Source organism: Triticum aestivum, chromosome 6B (genome assembly GCF_018294505.1).
Source record: "Triticum aestivum cultivar Chinese Spring chromosome 6B, IWGSC CS RefSeq v2.1, whole genome shotgun sequence".
Classification (NCBI taxonomy): Eukaryota; Viridiplantae; Streptophyta; class Magnoliopsida; order Poales; family Poaceae; genus Triticum; species Triticum aestivum.
Window position 1 is genome coordinate 49,177,155 of NC_057810.1, and position 16,501 is coordinate 49,193,655.

Consider the following 16,501-nt stretch of genomic DNA (forward strand, 5'->3'; position numbering starts at 1 on the left):
CATATAGTTATCGTCCTTCAAGTATCTGTCTGTCGCCTGTTCGTCTGGGCTAGCCAGACTGTGTTCATGTTCAGCTTGCTCGAAGGTGGGTTGATCAGGATCATATTCCTCTTCGGCACCGTCTGGATTTTCTTCTCCAGTGTCGATACCACTGTGGTGAGGCTTGGAGCAGCGCCGACGATGCCCGTGTTTTGATTTGTTTCCCGAGGGGTTATCTTCCGTTGCCTCATCGCCATTGGTTTCTTTGGGAGTATCCACCATGTATATGTCATATGAAGAGGTGGCAGTCCAGCACCATGTGGGCGGTGGTTCCTGTTCTTCTCCTGCATCATCGTCTATACTGTCGATGTCTTCGGAGTCGAAGTTAAGCACGTCGGGAAAGTCATCGACCGTGGCTATTAAGTGGGTGGTGGGTGGGAAACAAATTTCTTTGTTGCCAGCTTCCCGCTCAAGACGGACATAGTTCGGCCAGGAGTCTCCTGACAGAGAGAGGGACCTTAAAGAATCTAGCACGTCTCCGAAGGGTGAGTGCTGAAAGATATCCGCGACGGTGAACTCCATGACTGGAGCCCAGTTAGATTCAATGAGCACGAGAGCGCGCAATCCGGAACACACTGCCGGAGATGTGTCCGGGGGTCCGGAGACACAGATCCCTTTAGGAGAGGATTCTGTGTTCGGCTCCAACGCCGAGGAGTGTGCCGCCTCCGAGGCGGGGTCCATCCACCCGTCCTTGGAGGGCACGACCCGCTCTGGAGCGAAGTCTGGAGCGGTAGCAGGTGCGATGTTCCGAGTATTGTCCGACTGCCGATCTAGGTCGTGCACGTCGTGCTTGTTCGGCGCTCCTAACACAGGACCGAATCCGTTGAAGATCAAGTCTCTGCGGATGTCGGTGGTGTAGTTTAGGTTTCCAAACCTGACCTGATGGCCGGGGGCATAGCTATCAATCTGCTCCAGATGGCCAACAAATTGGCCCGCAGTGCGAAGACGCCGAACACGAAGATTTGTCCAGGGAGAAAAGTCTCGCCCAGGACCGCGTGGTTGAAGGTCAGAGAAGCCATCTAACCTTGTAGTGATGACACAGAGGAACTCTCAATGAAAGCACCAATGTCGGTGTCAAAACCGGCGGATCTCGGGTAGGGGGTCCCGAACTGTGCGTCTAATGCTAATGGTAACAGGAGACTGGGGACACGATGTTTTACCCAGGTTTGGGCCCTCTTGATGGAGGTAATACCCTACTTCCTGCTTGATTGATCTTGATGATATGAGTATTACAAGAGTTGATCTACCAAGAGATCAGATAGGCTAAACCCTAGAAGCTAGCCTATGGTATGATTGTTGATGATTGTAAGTCCTACGGACTAAACCCTCCGGTTTATATAGACACCGGTGGGGGCTAGGGTTGCACATAGTCGGTTTACAGAGAAGGAGATCTACATCCGAATCGCCAAGCTTGCCTTCCACGCCAAGGAGAGCCCCATCCGGACACGGGACGAAGTCTTCTATCTTGTATCTTCATAGTCCAACAGTCCGGCCAAAGCATATAGTTCGGCTGTCCAGATACCCCCTTATCCAGGACTCCCTCAAGGGGTGCGCTCCCCACTCTCGTGGGCAGCCCGGGAGTGTTCTTCCCAACTCCAATGCTTTGTGGTCTTCTTTTGGTCCATAAAAAATCCTCAAAAATTGGCACGTCAATTGGACTCCGTTTGGTATCCCTTTTCTATAAAACACAAAAACAAGAACAAAACAGAAACTGGCACTGGGCTCTAGGTTAATAGGTTAGTCCCAAAAATCATATAAAATGACATATAAATGCATATAAAACATCATAGATGGATAATATAATAGCATGAATACTTCATAAATTATAGCGTCGGTCTCCCCAGCTTGTCCCAAGTGCGCTGGGCTCAGACTGGGAGCGTCGGCTAAAACTTTCGTCAAATCCGGCAGAAAATAAGGTCTTGGGTGCACGGTGGGGGCATTTTTTACAACCGGCGCAAAAAAGTGGTCTTGGGGGCCTGTTGGGTGGGCGACTAGAGATGCTCTTACAATTGACGATCCAAATATCCACTCTTTTTTAGGGAAATCCAAATCTCCACTGAAAAGTTGGTAGGTGGTATCGTTGCTCCATACCCCACCCATCGATCGGATAAACAACCAACCGATTTTTTTCTTACGTAACTTTCTCTTTCATCGGTTTTTACCGATTTTTTCTACTCCTGAGACGGTCATCCCACGCCGCACAAATCGCTCCCTTTCTTTCCTGCCTCTCTCGCGTTCTCCATTTCCCTCACGTAGGGTTACTCTCGATAGAGGTTCTGTTGCCGCCACTCAACTCCCCCGTTCCCTCCCCACTCCAGTAGCCATGGCTGGCCGTTCTTTCGCAATGGCGAGCAACATCCGCGATGACCCGTGTCTATTATGCAGTAGCGGTAGAGGACCGGGTCCTTTCGATCTGCCATGGCGAGCGACATCCGCCTACGCTGCTTGCATGCTGGAGTCATTCCCCAATCACAGGTATTCGTTCATGTACAACACTCCACCACTGCCTCACTAATCCTCTGATCTCAACGCCGCATCTCTCTTGTCTCCCTTTGAGAAACCCTACAGTTTTGGCGAACCACGACGACATGCACATGTGCCTGTCTAGACGAGGGCCTCAAGGCACTCGCCCCACGAGATCTGGAGGAGAATATGCCCTAGGAGGGGAGGAGGTGACCATGGTTGCCGCTTTGATGCTACTGAATCCGACGCACAAAGGGGGACAGACCTCCTTCCGCACCACGGTATGAGGTAGTGGCGGCGCTAGCGGCTAGTGATGAGGTCACCTACTACAGGTAGGGTCAAGGACCTGTCATACGGGGTCGACCTAGGGCCTTACACCATCATTGGCAGGTCTTAGGACCACACTCGCATTCAGATGCATATACCAGGAAGTCCACTCGGAACCTCGACGTCACTCAGCGACCAGTCTTCAGTCGGCACGACTACCACCACTTGGACAGGGGAGGTGGAGGGGCGACGTAGGAGCTGCAATGGTCGAGGAATCCTAAGTCATCGTTAATGTAAAGTCATAGCTACCGTTACATGTACTTGCTGTAGTTGTGGCGCTTTATACCTGTAACTGTCATAGTTATGAGCATTAAGTGCCCCAGGCGACGTAGGGGAGATGGAGCCGCGGCATACTCTATATAAGCCGCATTTCTCCACCTGTGCTGGGGTTAAGAAATATCTATAATCATACCTAAGGGAGTCCTGGACTAGGGGGTGTCCGGATAGCCGAACTATCATCATCGGCCGGACTCCAAGACTATGAAGATACAAGATTGAAGACTTTGCCCCGTGTCCGGATGGGACTTTCCTGGGCGTGGAAGGCAAGCTTGGCGATACGGATATGTAGATCTCCTACCATTGTAACCGACTCTGTGTAACCCTAGCCCTCTCCGGTGTCTATATAAACCGGATGGCTTTAGTCCGTAGGACGAACAACAATCATACCATAGGCTAGCTTCTAGGGTTTAGCCTCCTTGATCTCGTGGTAGATCTACTCTTGTAACACACATCGTCAATATTAATCAAGCAGGACTTAGGGTTTTACCTCCATCAAGAGGGCCCGAACCTAGGTAAAACATCGTGTCCCTTGTCTCCTGTTACCATCCGCCTAGACGCACAGTTCGGGACCCCCTACCCGAGATTCGCCAGTTTTGACACCGGCATTGGTGCTTTCATTGAGAGTTCCTCTGTGTCGTCGCCGATAGACTCGATGGCCTCCTCGATCATCAACAACGACGCAGTCCAGGGTGAGACCTTCCTCCCCGGACAGATCTTCGTATTCAGCGGCTTTGCACTGCGGGCCAATTCACTTGGCCATCTGGAGCAGATCGAAAGCTACGCCCCTGGCCGTCAGGTCAGATTTGGAAGTTTGAACTTCACGGCTGACATCCGCGGAGACTTGATCTTCGATGGATTTGAGCCACAGCCAAGCACGCCGCACTGTCACGACGGGACTGATTTAGTTCTGCAGCCGGACAGTACCCTGGAGGCCGCACTCGAGCCCGCTCCGATCTTCAATTCGGAGCCGGCTGCGCAGATCGAGGACGGATGGCTAGACACCACCTCGGGGGATGCAACCTCTACGGCGATAGAGCCGAACACTGACCTTGTCCCTCATGAAGCTTGTGACTCCGAGGTGCCGGACTCCTGGCCGGACTCCGTACCTCCCGCGCCCCCTCCAATCGAATCCGATTGGGCGCCGGTCATGGAGTTCACCGCAGCGGACATCTTTCAACACTCACCTTTTGGCGACATCTTGAGTTCGCTAAAGTATCTCTCATTATCAGGAGAACCCTGGCCAGACTGCGGTCAGGACGGTTGGGATGCGGACGACGAAGAAATTCAAAGCCCACCCACCACCCACTTAGTAGCCGCTGTCGACGATCTAACTGACATGCTAGACTACGACTCCGAAGACATCGACGGTATGGACGACGATGCCAGAGACGACCAAGAACCAGTGCCTACCGGGCACTGGAAAGCCACCTCATCATATGACATATACTTGGTGGATATCCCAAAGGATGGGAATGGCGAAGCAACAGCGGAGGATGACCCCTCCAAGAAACAGCCCAAGCGCCGGCGTCAGCGGCGCCGCTCTAAATCCCGCCACAGCAAGAATGAAGATTCCGGCACCGGAGATAACAACACCCCGGACAGTGCCGAAGACAACCCACTCCAGCAAGATTCAGCATAGGAGGACGGAGATGCCAGCCCTCATTAGAGAGCGGCAGAAGAAGAGGTAGAGGACTATATGCCTCCCTCCGGAGACGAGGCAAGCCTCGACGACGATGAATTCTTCGTGCCAGAGGATCCCGTCAAACAAGAGCGTTTTAAAATGCAGGCTTATGGCCACGGCAAATAGCCTCAAGAAAAAGCAGCAACAGCTTAGAGCTGATCAAGATCTGTTGCCGACAGATGGACTGAAGTCCTCGCGGCCGAAGAGCATGAGCTCGAACGCCCCTCCAAAAGTTACCCTAAACGCAAACTACTCCCCCGATTAGAGGAGGAGGCGTATGAACCTGCGTCACCAGCAGACAATACGGCTGACCGACCACCCCGAGGTCGCGACAGAGAGGCCCCTGGGCCCTTCACTAGAACCGTACCCCGGCATCGCTCGAAAAGCACAAAGCCACAGGGGAACGCTCCAGACTTGCGAGATATATTGGAGGATAAGGCAAGACAATCAAGATCGATCTATGGATCGCGTGGACGTCCCATGATACGTGACGATAATCGTCGCACCGGACACAGTAAGTCCGGCCGGGCCGAACAAAATAGACAAAGCTCTTTCGAGCTCCGTCGTGATATCGCCCAATACAGAGGCGCCCACACCCACTATGCTTCATAGACAAAGTAATGGATCATCAAATCCCCGAAGGGTTTAAACCCGTGAACATTGAATCCTACGATGGCACAACAGACCCCGTGGTTTGGATCGAAGACTATCTCCTTCATATCCACATGGCCCGCGGTGATGATCTTCACGCCATCCAATATCTCCCACTCAAACTCAAAGGACCAGCCCGGCATTGTCTTAACAGCTTGCCAGCAGAGTCAATCGGGAGTTGGGAAGACCTGGAAGCCGCATTCCTAGATAACTTCCAAGGCACGTATGTGCGACCACCAGACGCCGATGACCTAAGCCACATAATTCAGCAGCCAAACAAATCGGCCAGACAATTCTGGACACAGTTCTTAACTAAGAAGAACCAAATCGTCGATTGTCCGGATGCAGAGGCCCTAGCGGCCTTCAAGCACAACATCCGCGATGAGTGGCTTGCCCCGCACCTAGGACAGGAAAAGCCGAAATCCATGGCAGCCCTCACATCACTCATGACCCACTTCTGCGCGGGTGAGGAGAGCTGGCTAGCACGCAGCAATAACCTCAGCAAAAATTCTGGCAGTCCGGATTTCAAGGACCGTAATGGTAGGTCGCGTCGCAACAAAAACAAATGCCGCATTGACGGCGATAACAGTGAAGATACGACAGTCAATGCCGAATTCAGAGGCTCTAAACCCGGTCAGCGGAAAAAGCCATTCAAAAGAACTACTCCGGGTCCGTCCAATTTGGACCGAATACTCGACCGCTCGTGCCAGATCCATGGTACCCCCGAAAAGCCAGCCAACCACACCAACAGGGACTGTTGGGTATTCAAGCAGGCAGGCAAGTTAATTGCCGAAAACAATGACAAGGGGCTACATAGCGATGTCGAGGAAGAGACCCGACCACCGAACAATAGAGGACAGAAGGGTTTCCCCCCACAGGTGCGGACGGTGAACATGATATACGCAATGCACATACCCAAAAGGGAGAGGAAGCATGCACTCAGGGATGTATACGCGATGGAGCCAGTTGCCCCGAAGTTCAATCCATGGTCCTCCTGCCCGATCACTTTTGACCGAAGAGACCACCCCACCAGAATCCGCCATGGAGGATTCGCCGCATTGGTTCTAGACCCAATCGTTGATGGATTTCACCTCACTTGAGTCCTGATGGACGGCGGCAGCAGCCTGAACCTGCTTTATCAGGACACAGTGCGCAAAATGGGCATAGACCCCTCAAGGATTAAACCTACCAAGATGACCTTTAAAGGCGTCATACCAGGTGTAGAAGCCAATTGTACAGGCTCAGTTACACTGGAAGTGGTCTTCGGATCCCCGGATAACTTCTGAAGCGAGGAGTTAATCTTCGACATAGTTCCATTCCGCAGCGGCTATCATGCTCTGCTCGGACGTACCGCGTTCGCAAAGTTCAACGTGGTGCCACACTACGCATACCTCAAGCTCAAGATGCCAGGCCCTCGAGGAGTCATCACGGTCAACGGAAACACAGAACGCTCTCTCCGAACGGAGGAACATACAGCGGCTCTCGCGACAGAAGTACAATGCAGCCTCTTAAGGCAATTCTCGAGTCCGGCCGTTAAGCGACCGGACACGGCTAAACGCGCCCAGAGTAACATACAACAAGACCACCTGGCACGTTCCGAGCACGCGTAGCAGTGCGGCCCCAACCCCAGCCCCTGCAAAACGTCAAGACAGGTCCTTCGCGTACACCATTATGCTCTGAAGATACCATGGGCATGGGGAGAGGGGCACGACCACGATAAGCCCAGAACACGGCTTAACCACACCAGGGGCTCTCAAGTGTGTCATTCTTTTTTTATTTTCTTTTTATTTTTACCCACAGGACTCCGTTCGTCAGAGGCCCTGTCCGGCAGAAGACCTGCCGGACTCATGATGCAACAGCCAGGGAAGGAGAAAGGCTACAACGAATATACAGGTGGTCTCCATTACGAGCATTAAATCTGTTTTATGCACCATTCTGCAGCCTACCCCTGGAGGGGGACATGTTTAACAGTCCCATCCCTTGCTTATCGCACCGCTTGTATCGTTCTGCACTTACATAAGTTTTTTCTTGAGTAAGTAATGCAGCACCTTTTGGCTTCCAATTGCATTTCTCTCTTATACATATGTTCATTTGTGACATGTCGCATCCATACGTTTTGGTACGGCTAAATACACCAGGTGCTTGTGTTTCCCGCATTATGGTGTGATAAGTCTGAACACTTTCACAAGTGCGGCACCCCGAACTTATAGCATTATATGCATCGGCTCCGAACCATGTCTTGGGTCAATAGTTGGGTTTGCCCGGCAACCATGTTTTGGTACCTTATGTTCCGTTGTATCGGCTAAGGTAGCACTGGGAGAACCACTGCGATTGCGCCCCGGTTGAGCTGGGCGAGCGCCTCAGTGGAGAAAGCTAAAACTGACCGTCATGATGAGGCGAGAGCTGGTCGCTGTTCGAGAGGTTTTTTGCGAGTCCTTAAAGACTTATGCCGCTTAGAGCGAGGAGCCGACTCTGTCCGGCCCAGGCGTGGATAGCGCCCCAAATTCGGCCTTCCGAAGACTAGGGGCTTCGCCGAAATTTAAAATTATAGAATTCTATGGCTAAGTGAGAGTGTTCAAGCATTATAAGTCTGGTTGCCTTGTTCGTTGTGTTGAGTGCCTCCCTAGATGGACCCAAATATGGGAACAAGAGTGCTCAAATTTATCCCGAACACCCCAGCACTCGTGGCATGGGGGCTGAAGCCGACGACTTGCCATCTCTCAGATTTGATAAACAACCACATAGAAGGTAGTATTTTAAATTAACAAGCGTTGCTTAGCGCATATGAACTAAGTTTTCAGTGCACAGGATAAAAAAATGCGAGTCTACTCAAATATTACATCTTTGGAGCACTCACCCGCAATAGTGCGGGCGCCCTTCAGCACACTCTTATAATACATCTCGGGCGTGCGATGCTCCTTGCCCTGCGGTGGCGGGTCCGTCACGAGCTTCTGGGCATCCATCTTGCCCCAGTGCACCTTGGCGCGGGCAAGGGCTCGGCGGGCACCTTCAATACAGGCGGAGTGCTTGATGACTTCAACCCACAGGCACGCATCCACCAGCTACCGCACCAGGCCGAAGTAGCTCCCAGGCATGGCCTCCTTAGGCCACAACCGAACTATGAGGCCCTTCATGGCCTGTTCGGCAGCCTTGTGGAGCTCGACCAGCTGCTTCCGCTGGTCGCTAAGGGGCACCGGATGTCCGGCCTCAGCATACTGAGACCAGAAGACCTTCTCCGTCGAGCTCCCCTCCTCGGCCCGGTAGAACGCGGCAGCATCGGACACGCTGCGAGGAAGATCTGTGAACGCTCCTGGAGAGCTCCAAATTCGGGTAAGCGACAGGTAAACAACACTCACATGCTTACTTTGCATGAAAAATGCCTTACCCGCTGCTATTTTCTTCAACGCCTCAATTTCTTGGAGGGCCTTGTAGGCTTTGGCCTTAGCGGCTTTGGCACTCTCAAGAGCAGTTGCAAGCTCAGACTCTCGAGTCTTCAAGTCACGCTCCAGGCTCTCATGTTTTTTCACGAGATCCTGGAGCTCTTGCTGTACCTCCCCCACCCGCGCCTCATGCTTCTCTCGCTCGGTGCGCTCCGCGGCCGCATCGCGTTCGGCCGTGGCCACCGCCTCTTTCAGGGTCGCCACCTCGTTAGTGGCCCCTGCAATACCCACGTTATCCTTGTCATTCTTTTTGCAACCAAAATCCTTTTCTGTAAGGTACTATTTTAATAAGGTGTTACTCACCTTCCTTGTCCTCGAGCTGCTTCTTGGCACGGCCGAGCTCGTTCTCGGACCGCTCGAGGCTTTCCTTCAAAGTATTGACCTCCGTAGTCAGTGCGGCAGAGGTCAGCAGCGCAGCCTGCAATCCCATATTGACATATTTTTTATGACTCCTGCATATATCTTCTTAGATACTCAGTCCGGCTTTTCTTTCTGAACACCGAACCGAGCATCAGGGGCTACTGTCTATGCGGTACTATTTTACATATATCAAAATTCTTACCTCAAAGCCTGTTAGAAGGCTCCTGCAGGCTTTGGTCAGCCCGCTCTTGGCAAGTTGCACCTTCTGAATCACCGCACTCCTAACAATGCGGTGTTCCTCTTCGATGGAGGCGCCATTGAGCGCCTCCAGCAAGCTATCCGGCGCCTCCGGTCTGACGGAGTCCGTCGGCGTCACGGTCTTGCCCTTCTTACGAAGGGGCCACCCACCGGACTCCGGAGCCACTATGGGATCCGGAGCCGAGTCCGGTGCAAAGTCCGGGAGGTTGTCCTGCGACACCTCCGGAGCCTCCTCCTCCTGGCGGGTCCCTTCCCGGGATCCCACCTCGGCATCGTCCGTGTCACGGGGGGTGGAGGCGGTCGGAAGAGAATCCATATCCGACGCACCTAAGGACCCGCTCGACGAAGCGGGAAGATCGTCCTTGGGCGGACTGCAGGGTTGTATGCGGCATTAGAAAGACATTGTGTGGCAAAAAAGAAAAACCAAGAAGTTATTCGGGAGTCCGGATACTCACGATCTCGCCAGGGGCTTGGTCCTTGGAGGCCAGTCCTCGTCGTCGTCACTGGCGTTGGCAGAGCAGTCCGGGGGAAGAGTTTTTCCCTTCTTGGACCCTTCGGCCTCCCTCGTTGGGGAGGCCTTCCTTTTCTTCTCTCCCCCCACTAGGGGAGAGGCTTTCTTCTTCTCCTCCTCACCTTGGTGAGAGGAGTCGGCCTCGGAGTCGTCATCCGATAGCACCTGAAAACAAGAACTCTTCCAAGTCCATGTGCCCTTCTTCTTGGCCTTCTTCTCCGGCACCACGTGGGGTGCCGGAGCCAGCAACCCCGTTAGGCGGGCGTCCGCTGGGTCCTCCGGCAATGGGGCCCGACAGATAGTCTGCTCGGCCTTTGCCAGCCAGCCCTGTCAAAGGAAAGGGAGTTTAGATCCCGCATAGAGTCAAACTATGGAAAACAAGCGTCCCGTAAAGGACAAAATCGCTTACCTCGTCAGCCGGATGCTGCGAGCTGAATCCGCGATCTTCGGTAGCGGATGCGAGAGCCTCGGCGCCCTTGAACAGCACCTTCCAGACATCTTCGTACGTAGTGTCGAAGAGCCCGCTCAAAGTCTGGTGCTGCGCCGGATGGAACTCCCACATGTTGAAGCCCCGTCGTTGGCACGGGAGAATCCGGCGGATGAGCATGACCTGGACCATGTTGACAAGCTTGAGCTTCTTGTCCACCAGCTTTTGGACGCAGGCTTGGAGTCCGGTCAGCTCCTCCGAATCACCCCAAGTCCGGCCACTCTCCTTCCAGGAAGTGAGCCGTGTGGGGATGCCAGATCTGAATTTGGGGGCCGCTGCCCATTCAGGGTCACGCGGCTCGGTGATGTAGAACCACCCCGATTGCCACCCCTTGATGGTTTCCACGAAGGTGCCCTCAAGCCAAGTAACGTTGGACATCCTGCCCACCATGGCGCCTCCGCACTCCGCTTGGCTGCCCTTCACAACCTTCGGCTTGACACTGAAGGTCTTGAGCCACAAGCCGAAGTGGGGCTGGATGCAGAGGAAGGCCTCACACACGATGATAAACGCCGAGATGTTGAGGATGAAATTCGGGGCCAGATCGTGGAAATCCAGGCCGTAGTAGAACATGAGCCCCCGGACAAAGGGATGGAGTGGGAAGCCCAGTCCACGGAGGAAATGGGTAAGAAATACTACCCTCTCATGGGGCCTGGGGGTGGGGATGAGCTCTCCCTCGTCGGGGAGCCGATGCGCGATGTTGCTGGACAAATATCCGGCGCTATGCAGCTTCTGGATGTGCCCCTCCATAACGGAGGAGGCCATCCACTTGCCTCCCGCTCCGGACATAGTTGGAGAAGGTTGAGGTGAGATGTGCGGACCTGGGCGCTGGAGCTCGAGTTCACAGGGATGGATAAGCCAAGGAGGAAGAAGGCGTAGGTAAAAGGGTTGGATCTTTATCCCCTTATATGGGCGGACAAAAACATGTGTCCCCATCGGCCTGATAAAACTCGCTTATCCCCCAAGCGCCACAATCAATGGCGCGGTTGGGTTACCCATGTCCGTATTGATGGGAATCCCGGAGTAAGGGGAACACGATCTCTGCTTCGACAAGACGTGCCAAGGAAACCGCTTCGCTAAACGCGCTGAGGTGGTACAATAAAAACAATTCGAGTAAAGGCTTGGTAGCGGCGTGATGACACGCCACGAAATACGTCAGCAGATTGAACTTGTGTAAATATTATTCTCTCTATGGTGGTATGTGGAAATTATTTTGCAGAGCCGGACACTATCCTGGTGTTCACGATCTTCTATAAATTATTCGGAGGAGGAACCCACCTTGCAATGCCAAAGACAATACGTGCACCGGACTCGTCGTCATTGAAGCCTGGTTCAGGGGCTACTGAGGGAGTCCTGGACTAGGGGGTGTCTGGATAGCCGAACTATCATCATCGGCCGGACTCCAAGTCTATGAAGATACAAGATTGAAGACTTCGTCCCGTGTCCGGATGGGACTTTCCTTGGCGTGGAAGGCAAGCTTGGCGATACGGATATGTAGATCTCCTACCATTGTAACCGACTCTGTGTAACCCTAGCCCTCTCCGGTGTCTATATAAACCGGATGGCTTTAGTCCGTAGGACGAACAACAATCATACCATAGGCTAGCTTCTAGGGTTTAGCCTCCTTGATCTCGTGGTAGATCTACTCTTGTAACACACATCATCAATATTAATCAAGCAGGACGTAGGGTTTTACCTCCATCAAGAGGGCCCGAACCTGGGTAAAACTTCGTGTCCCTTGTCTCCTGTTACCATCCGCCTAGACGCACAGCTCAGGACCCCCTACCCGAGATCCGCCGGTTTTGACACCGACAATACCCCTCAGGAAAAACCAAGCCTCGGGGTACGAGACGTAGGGCTATTACCTCCACCAAGAGGGGCCTAAACTCGCTAAACACCGAGTGTTACACCTGTGCCGTAGCTAGGCTCTGCCCTCTTTTGTACCCCTAGTACTCATTGTCAGGACCATAACCCCGATAGTTGACACCCACCGTGGGGCTAAGACAATATTCTACCCCTAGTACTCATTGCGTCTGATACGTCTCCGCCGTATCTACAGTTTTTGATTGTTCCATGCCAATATTCGACAACTTTTACATACTTTTGGCAACTTTTTATACTATTTTTGGGACTAACATATTGATCCAGTGCCTAGTGCCAGTTCCTGTTTGTTTTGCAGAAAATCCATATCAAACAGAGTCCAAACGCGATAAAAACTCCTGTAGATTTTTTTGGAATATATGTGATTTTTGGGAAAAAGAATCAACGTGAGATGATGCCCGAGGAGTCCATGAGGCAAGGGGCGCCCCAGGGGGTATGGCACGCCCCTGACCCTCATGACCACTATTTAAGGCAGTTGTGCCCTTTTTTCTCCACAAGAAAGCCAATATCCGGATAAAAATTGTGTCCAAAGTACAGCCCAATCGGAGTTACGGATGTCCGGGAATTTAAGAAACGGTGAAAGGGCAGAATCAGGGAGCGCAGAAACAGAAGGAAACAGAGAGAGAGATATCCAATCTCGGAGGGGCTCTCGCCCCTCCGCCGCCATGGAGGCCATGGACTAGGGAGTAAAATGTTCTCCCATCTAGGGGGAAGGTCAAGGAAGAAGAAGAAGAAGTGGGGCTCTCTCCACCTCTCTCCCGGTGGCGCCAGAACACCGCCGGGGCCATCATCGTGACGGAGATCTACACCAACAACTTCACTGCCATCATCACCAACTCTCTCCCCCTCTATGCAGCGGTGTAACACCTCTTCTCCCCATTGTAATATCTACTTGAACTTGGTCCTCAATGCTATATATTATTTCCCAATGATGTATGGCTATCCTATGATGTTTGAGTAGATCCGTTTTGTCCTATGGGTTCATTGATGATCATGATTGGTTTGAGTTGCATGTTTTATTATTGGTGTTGTCCTATGGTGCTCTCCATGTCGTGCAAGCATGAGGGATGCCCGCTGTAGGGTTTGCAATATGTTCATGATTTGCTTATGGTGGGTGGCGTGAGTGACAGAAGCACAAACCCGAGTAAGTAGGTTGTTTGCATATGGGAGCAAAGAGGACTTGATGCCTTATAATGCTATGGTTGGGTTTTACCTTAATGATCTTTAGTAGTTGTGAATGCTTGCTAGAGTTCCAACCATAAGTGAATATGATCGAAGGAGAGAAAGTATGTTAGCTTATGCCTCTCCCTCATATAAAATTGCAATAATGATTACCGGTCTAGTTATCGATTCCCTACGGACAAATAACTTTCTTGTGAGAAAAGGCTCTCTATTAAAACTAACTTAGTTGTGTCTTCATCCAAACAGCCCCTAATTTTTATTTAGGTGCTCTTTATTATATTGCAAACCTATCCAACAACACCTACAAAAGTACTTCTCGATTCATACTTGTCCTAGGTAAAATCAATGTTAAGCGTGCGTAGAGTTGTATTGATGGTCGATAGAACTTGAGGGAATATTTGTTCTCCCTTTAGCTCCTTGTTGGGTTTGACACTCTTACTTATCGAAAGAGGCTACAACTGATCCCCTATACTTGTGGGTTATCAGCGTCTAGCAAAGTTTCATGGCGTAGGTGGATTTTCATCATCATGTTGGTCGACGACGAAATCCGTTCCTGGACACTTAGCTTCATGGCCGCTTCGTGAGGCCCTGCTAGACGTGGAAGCATTTCCCATCCGCGGTGTGGAACACTTCTGCATCTTCATATGGAGTCCTTCTATAGCATCCCTCGGCTCTGTATTGAGTGGTCGCTCGCCTGCCCACTGCGTGCTACCGCACGCGCTCCGGATGCTCGTGGCTGCAGTGCTGGATCAGGCACGTTGTGGCCCTTTAGTCCGTGCTCCGCGGTGCAGCATGTGGCGTATCTCGAGTCTGACGAGCCTGCCCTCTACCTCTCTTCGATGAGTCCAAGTGCGAGAGCGTCGAGTCGACTGCTGAAGTTCTCATGGCAGGCAACTCCGAGCATCATGCGCCCCCGGGGAACATGGAGCCCCGGGACAGTCGCACTGGCACTTCGCATGGGAACACCAATGGTGGCGGCGAGCATAATCATTCCCTGTTCCTAAGCCATCTGTCCCTCAAGCTCTCACTCAGGAGCAATGCGAGGAGCTCCGCTGCAAGAACGAGCAGTTCTTGAACACCCCCATCACTGGGATGACTCCCGAGGCCCTGGCCATGGAGTCAACATGCTTGGTCACTCTGGCCGAGCAGGGCTGCCTCGAGCGGCTTCAGAAAGATCTGGATGACCGTGCACGCCGTCAACCCAGTTCCCAGTGGGCACAAGCGTCGACTTTTCTTGAGTGACCAGCCTCGGAAGTATCAGGTCCTTAGTACTCCGCTGCAAAATCTGGCGGCTACTCGGATCGCTGATTCCATACAGCCCTTCGGCTCCACCGCCGGAGAGGGAATCCACCACATCCAAGCACTCCTGAAGACGGTGTTGTCGCAAAATGCAGCGCTATCCCAATCCAGAGATCGCAACAACAACATGTCGGTGCGAGCAGAGACTGTTTAGTCGGCTCATAGTCCACTCGGCTCCGGGAGGCGTCGGACATCGTCCTCCTCAAGGGATCATTACGAAGATCGAAGGCCTGATCTGATCATGTCTCCCCGGCGGCACGACGATTATTGTCGTGCTCTGATGCCCCCACCACGAGACGGCACGTACGGGCGCTAGCCCTACGATGATAGGCAGACACGTGGCGGTGACCGAAGTCTGAGTCCTCCTCGTCATACATGAGACGCCCGAGACCCACGGTTCAACATGAGATCCGTCCTCGCTCAGAACCTGGTCGACAAGGGCCGAGCTTTGAGGGAGGGCCTAGATGACGATGCATCGAGTGGTTCTGCACCCTCTGGTCCCGAGTGCTTCAGTCGGTGCATTCGGGTTGCGGAGATTTCCAATAACTTCAGATTGGCCACGGGGATCAGCAAGTTCACCGGCGAGTCTAAGCCAGAAATCTACATGGAGGATTACCGAGTGGTTGTCCAGATTGGCGACAGCAATGGAGTGTGGCCATAAAGCACCTTCGTTAATGCTAGAAGGCTCCATGCAAGGGCTCGCAGAAGCAGAAGAAGTATTGGAAAGGAAAGAAGCAAGTCACGCAGAAAAGTTACATCCTCGATGAGCCCTGCCAAATCCGCACGAAAAAAGATGATGAGGGAAAATTGATTTTGGCCAAGCACACCACTCGGGAGTGTCGGCTCCTGAAGCAAGATGCGGCAGGATCCCTCCGGGGACAAGGACGAAGACGACACCGACAATGGGGGCAAGGGTACATTCGGGTATCCCAACATCAAAAAAGTCATGATGATCTTCCCTGATGTCGAGAGCAAGAGCTGCCTCAAGGTTATAAATCATGACGTCAACATGGTAGTCCCGACTGTAACCAAATACCTCGACTGGGCCAAGACGTCCATCATGTTCGATCAGTCGGATCACTCAGCCCACATATTGAACCCTGGGCGGCAGGCTCTGGTGGTCGATCCGATTGTAGGCGGGGTCAGACTGCGTAAGGTCCTCATGGACGGCGGCAGCGGCCTGAACATCTTCTACACCGACACTCTGAGGCGATGGGCATTCTGATGTCCCGACTCAAGAAAAGCAACATGCATTTCCATGGGGTAATCCCCGGGAACAAGGCCAAGTCACTCCTGCAAATTTCCCTCGACGTCGTATTCCGCAAAGAGTGGAGCTTTTGGAAGGAACGACTGACTTTCGAAGTGGTAGACTTCCGGAGTGCTCACCATGCACATCCTGGGTAGGCCAGACTACGCATGTTTCATGACACCAACCATGTTATGTGTATCTTAAACTTAAGATGCTAGGGGCAAATGGTGTGATCACTATCATAGGCAATCGGAAGCTAGCTGATGAGTGCCTCCAGAAGGGCTCCCAGATCGCTGATGGGCAGATGGCGTGATATGTCCATTTTGCATCATGTTTTCCTACTATTATTTACGTTGTTTTGTTGTATAATAATGCTTTTTGGAGTAATTCTAATGCC